The 6,220-nt window shown below is 57.3% G+C and overlaps 1 non-coding gene across 1 annotated transcript; it reads left to right on the top strand.

The window, feature by feature from the left end:
- The first annotated feature begins 4,923 nt into the window (after positions 1-4,923).
- On the top strand, positions 4,924-4,995 carry TRNAM-CAU (transfer RNA methionine (anticodon CAU)). The gene has a single exon. It is a non-coding gene; the product is annotated as a tRNA-Met (tRNA).
- The last annotated feature ends 1,225 nt before the right edge of the window (positions 4,996-6,220 follow it).

A 6,220-nucleotide genomic window follows, 5' to 3' on the forward strand; every position in this document is an offset into this window, starting at 1 on the left:
GTAAGTTCAGGGAGCTCCACCCACAACTGCTGGTAAGATCGGGACAGAAGCCAGTGCTCCTCCTTGCAGAGCATGTAGCCAACGGAGGGAGGAGGAGAACAAACCACCACGAGACTCCAGCTGTGCTGCACAAAGTCTTTAATGAGAAGGACGAATTGCAGTGGCACGGAACAGAGACCGAGAAACACAGCTGCTGGGTTCAGGGAGGCACAGAGAATGGCCCATAGCCCAAGGACAAGCTCCAGGCAAAGCGCTTGCCTTTCCCCATTTCGATCCAGCCGGTGGCAATGCCAGCCCACCAAGAGCAGGCCCTAACTCCGGCACGCTCCCTCCGTCAGCAGGAGGTTCAGCAAAGCAGAAGAGAATGAGCCCTTTCCCGAGGAGCTCAGAGCAAAGCAGAGCCAGAGGAGACACGGCGAGGCCTGCAGTGCAGCGAGGAGCAGCAGGCACAGGTCCCTTCTGCGCGGTGGGATGAGGACACTCAGCCCACCTGCAAGCCGTGGCTACGCTCCTGCTGCTGCAGGATCCCTGTCTTCCTTGGTGCTCCAAAGGGGATGATCTGCTGGCTTCAGCAGTTCAGACCGCAGCGGGTGGGAGGCAGACACAGCCCTGACCCCCCCAGACCGAGGGAGCCCCCAGAAGAGATGGGAACCCCCCCGGCGCTGAGGGAGCTCCCAACAGCAGCTGACAACGAGGATCCCACGGCTGTGCTCTGAGGGAAAGAGGTGAGGATGGGGCCCGGCAGGGTCACCACCACCGGGGAGGCTTCAATGAACACCGTTGAGTCAGCGCAGCGGGCGACACAGGGCTCATTGCAGCTGCTTGCAAGTGGGGTTGGGCCGGAGGCGCCGCAGGGCGTTGGGAGACAGGGTCTGAAGCAAGACATCTCTCGGCGAGGGAGGCAAAGCTGAAACACAGAGCAGGCAGGGAGCACAAACCTCAATATCAGTCTGTCTGTCTTTTCCTCAGCTCTCTCCGTGGAGACTCTTTGTTTTCAAAACACCCAGTGTGCCGACATTTGCCATGGCCCTCATTGTGCCCTCCGAGTTGCACGGCACAGGAAGGCTGACCCACTTTTGGAATAGGCCCCAGCGCAGTGGCTTTAAAGCGCCTGTGGAAAGACTGATCATACCCCATCTCCATTGTTGCTTTGAAGATGGCACTGGACGCCCTTGGCCATTTGGTTAGAGACGGCCTCCTAGAGGTGCACGTTCTGGTGGGCAGACCCCCCTGCAGCTGAGCCCCATGGATCCCCTTCTGCTTGAAAGAGCCCTCCTCTTCCCAGCTCTCCCCAGCCACCTCCCCCAAAAGGCAAAGAGATTGCAGCCCTTCAACAGTTGTATGGCAGGGCAAAGCTGAGGCAGCCCAAGTATCAGCCTCAGTAGCCACCAAGACAGCAGTTCAGCTCACAGAGAGAGATGGAGCGGACTCAGGCTTACCTTGCTCCTCGAGGAAATGGAGGCAAGAGAGGAGGATGCAGAGCCTGGAACAGCACGGGCTTTTATGCTGTGTCCCAGAGCCCTGGGGGGGCCATAAACATTCCTTGCTCATGAAGCATCTCAACACCTAGTGGTTGCAGCTTGCAGAGGCCTCTCTCGTGATTAAGCCTTTGCCTCTTTCACCTGAAATGTTTTCCTCTCACTGCGTATCGTCTAACATCAATATAATTAATTTGTGTCCAGCTCTGCTAAGACCTATTGGCTCCAAGGACTCAGACTAGCTGTGCAGACATTTTAAGTGACTGTGTCCTTCCCCTACCCAAATTAAGCTGTTTTGCTCAGCAAGGTCATCCCAGATCCAAAGTCCTAGATGGCCTGCTTTTGAGCAGAGGCTGAGGGAAGAGAGCCAAAAGATCGTGGCTGTTTCTCCTGGGTGAGGGATGGGGTGGCCCATTCCATGCATTTCAAATTTCAAAGGGACATCGGATCAGTCTCCCGGAGCACCTGGCAGTCACATGAGCCCTTGAGCAACCACCAAAGGGCAATGCCTTGGAAGACAGCAAATTCAGGAGGTTGCATAGAAGCACCAGTTGATCCAGGAAGGATGCTAAAATGTGTGGAAAAGCCCTTGATGAAAGCAGCACTTTGGGACTATAAGCTCTGGTATCCCTGGTACGCCTCAGGCCGGGGCAACGTGTCCACTGAAGTCCACCGCAGGGTGACTCATGTTTGCCTGGAGTTCAGGGTTTTTCCCAACTCCTCCACATCATGATGACTCCCAGGTGCTCTGGGAGACTGATCCCATGTCCCTTTGTAGTTTGAAATGCGTGGAATGGGCCACCCCATCCCTCACCCAGGAAAAAGGGCTGTGAGCTTTTAGCTCCCTGCCCTGAGCCTCTCCTCAAAAGCAGGTCATCCAGGCTTCTGGCCTCTGGGATGACCTTGCTGAGCAAAACAGGTCAATTTGGGCGTGGGTCTCTTTCAGAGAAGGACGCGGGCATCTCGTTGATCACAAAACCATGCTGTGGTAGAGCCTGATGAGCGTAAGCTAGGTCCTCCGGGCTGTCGCTCCGGCCCACAGGGGTCTTCCTTCCAGCCCACAAAGGACTTCCTTTGACGTTGAGCTTTGCCACATCCCTGGTGAGATGAGGCTCTTCTCCCATATGGGATTGTGCAGTCTTGATGTTCTGCTTAAAATTACTCACAGTCTCCTGTGTGTCTACTAGGTGTTGAGATGCTTCATGAGCAAGGAATGTTTGTGGCCCCCCCAGGGCTCTGGGACACAGCATAAAAGCCTGCGCTGCTCCAGGCTCTGCATCCTCCACTCTTGCCTCCCTTTCCTCGAGGAGCAAGGTAAGCCTGAGTCCGCTCCATCTCTCTCTCTGAGCTGAACTGCTGTCTTGGTGGCTACTGAGGCTGATACTTGGGCTGCCTCAGCTTTGCCCTGCCATACAACTGTTGAAGGGCTGCAATCTCTTTGCCTTTTGGGGGAGGTGGCTGGGGAGAGCTGGGAAGAGGAGGGCTCTTTCAAGCAGAAGGGGATCCATGGGGCTCAGCTGCAGGGGGGTCTGCCCACCAGAATGTGCACCTGCAGGAGGCCGTCTCTAACCAAGTGGCCAAGGGCGTCCAGTGCCATCTTCAAAGCAACAATGGAGATGGGGTATGATCAGTCTTTCCACAGGCGCTTTAAAGCCACTGCGCTGGGGCCTATTCCAAAAGTGGGTCAGCCTTCCTGTGCCGTGCAACTCGGAGGGCACAATGAGGGCCATGGCAAATGTTGGCACACTGGGTGTTTTGAAAACAAAGAGTCTCCACGGAGAGAGCTGAGGAAAAAAAAGACAGACTGATAATGAGGTTTGTGCTCCCTGCCTGCTCTGTGTTTCAGCTTTGCCTCCCTCGCCGAGAGATGTCTTGCTTCAGACCCTGTCTCCCAACGCCCTGCGGCGCCTCCGGCCCAACCCCACTTGCAAGCAGCTGCAATGAGCCCTGTGTCGCCCGCTGCGCTGACTCAACGGTGTTCATTGAAGCCTCCCCGGTGGTGGTGACCCTGCCGGGCCCCATCCTCACCTCTTTCCCTCAGAGCACAGCCGTGGGATCCTCGCTGTCAGCTGCTGTTGGGAGCTCCCTCAGCGCCGGGGGGGTTCCCATCTCTTCTGGGGGCTCCCTCGGTCTGGGGGGGTCAGGGCTGTGTCTGCCTCCCACCCGCTGCGGTCTGAACTGCTGAAGCCAGCAGATCATCCCCTTTGGAGCACCAAGGAAGACAGGGATCCTGCAGCAGCAGGAGCGTAGCCACGGCTTGCAGGTGGGCTGAGTGTCCTCATCCCACCGCGCAGAAGGGACCTGTGCCTGCTGCTCCTCGCTGCACTGCAGGCCTCGCCGTGTCTCCTCTGGCTCTGCTTTGCTCTGAGCTCCTCGGGAAAGGGCTCATTCTCTTCTGCTTTGCTGAACCTCCTGCTGACGGAGGGAGCGTGCCGGAGTTAGGGCCTGCTCTTGGTGGGCTGGCATTGCCACCGGCTGGATCGAAATGGGGAAAGGCAAGCGCTTTGCCTGGAGCTTGTCCTTGGGCTATGGGCCATTCTCTGTGCCTCCCTGAACCCAGCAGACGTGTTTCTCGGTCTCTGTTCCGTGCCACTGCATTTCCTCCTTCTCATTAAAGACTTTGTGCAGCACAGCTGGAGTCTCGTGGTGGTTTGTTCTCCTCCCCGCTCAGTTCGCCAACATAGCTGCAAGGTTGTCGTGGGTTAAGCCCAGCTGGCAACTAAGCACCACACGGCTGCTTGCTGTCCAAAGAACCCATGGCATGTGGGAGAGCTGCCTTGATATAATGGTAGAATTCACCTAAGTCTGGAGCAGTCTGGAGCAGCCTCAGGAGAGAAAAACCTCATTCTCACTGAGGGAAGGGCTCCTTTGGGGCAGAAGGGGACAGCATGTCTTTCAAAAGAGGACCAGGGTCTGAAGTCAGCCTGGACTGTGCCAGCAGAGGAAGGCAGTCCAGCTTGTGCAACCCATAACAAGCTGCCTTGGGTCCTCCTGCCAGCTCTTCCCTCTGATGAACCTCATCCCCTGCCCTCTCTTTTGGTCGCCCCCTTTGGCAAGGTCAGGAGCTTGGCTAGGACCGCAACCAAGAGTAAGGATATGTGGTTAACGGCTGCTTAGTATGAGGTACAAGGTGAGAACAGGACAGGCAATAACTCTGTCCTGCAAAGCAACAAGGTTGCCCCCTCGCTCCGGGGTTTCCTCCAGTGCCTGCAGAGCCAGCTTGGGTGGCCAAGAAGAAAGTCCCCGTGCAGGGTTTTGGGGAGAGCAGCAAGGCAAGGCCTTTGAGCTACCCACTCCAGGCCCAAAGGAGGTGAACTTTCCAGAGAGCCCATTTCCTGGCCTGCGTGAGGGCACAGGACAGAGGAAGGGAAGGAGGCATGAGGGCCGGCAGTGCCAGGGAGCATCAGGCAGGGCCGTGGGAGGTGCCGGCAGAGGTGCTGGGGGGAGCAGAGTGGCGCAGCGGAAGCGTGCTGGGCCCATAACCCAGAGGTCGATGGATCGAAACCATCCTCTGCTAACTGGCCCTTTTTTTCCCTCCTCCTGACAGCTGCTGCCTCTCCCAGCAACTTTTAACCTGCACTGCTCTAGCTCTCTGGGCACCCATGGCCACGGCCCTCCTGTTCCCTCAGCCCCTCCTCTCTGCCACTGCCACCTTCTTTCTCCTTTGCCTTCTTAGGAGCCAGCACTCCCATAGTGCCCCTCGACAAGGCAGACGGGTGGCTGTGGAGCAGCAGGCAGAGCTCCCCCCACAAGGAAGTGGGGGGCCTGGGGACACAGGCGTTTCTCCCTTCCCATCCGGCAGCTCAATCCCAACTTCCCAGCCGCAAGCAGGGACCTCCAGGAATCTGCAGGTGGGGAGGAGGAGGACAAGGCTGCTGCTACTTTGGCAAACACCAATGCAATCAGCTTGACCATCTGGGGGGGTTCTCCATCCTAGTCTGTTTGCTGCCGTGCTCACTCGCAGCTCCAGCCAGGAGCAGGGCTGAGTAGGTATTCCCCATGGGCACTGTATTGGCCATACGTGGCTAGGTGTTGGCAGTGGTGGGGAGAGGGGCTGCTGCAGGGTGGCCTCTGTGGGGAAGAGCTAAGGGGCTGCCCTGCACCACACACACACACACAGCTGGTTCCAGGGGCCTCCACCACACTGAGCCATCTGCAAAGCTTGTGGCACCCAGGGCACCCATGCTGGCTGGAGCAGGTGGATACTCCTGAAGGAACTGCAACCTGCGGAGAAGGCACGCCAGTGAAGACTTCCCTGACGGGCCTGAAGCCTGTGGAAGAGCCCACGCTGAAAGAGATTTTCCTGTTCAGAAGCGCAGCATGGGGAGAACCCATGCTGGAGTAGTCTGCAGTGAAGGAGTGCAGCTGAGCCTGGAAAAATTGGGAGGCATGGCGGTGTTTTCTTTGTCTTCTCTTGCTCACTACAAGACAAAACTCACACATAGCCCGAGTCTTTCCCTCTCTTCTGGCTGCTCAGGACTGGAATTCAGCAAATTTGCATTTGCTGGACACCCACCCCCTCACTCCCATGTGCACGTCAGCAGGTGCTCTGAACCCTAGACTGTACCACAGGTCTGTGCAGAATCCATGCCTGGAGCCCAGGCCTGGTTTGTCCAGTGTCCTGCTCCAACCCTGGGCAGTCCCTGATGCCAATCCACTCTCCTCACTGGCTAGTGCAGCTTGAGATCTCCTAGCAAATACCCCTCTCTCTCACAAACACACACACAAACACCCCCCCAAGC

This window comes from Buteo buteo, chromosome 13 (assembly GCF_964188355.1).
Source record: "Buteo buteo chromosome 13, bButBut1.hap1.1, whole genome shotgun sequence".
In the NCBI taxonomy this organism is placed as follows: Eukaryota; Metazoa; Chordata; class Aves; order Accipitriformes; family Accipitridae; genus Buteo; species Buteo buteo.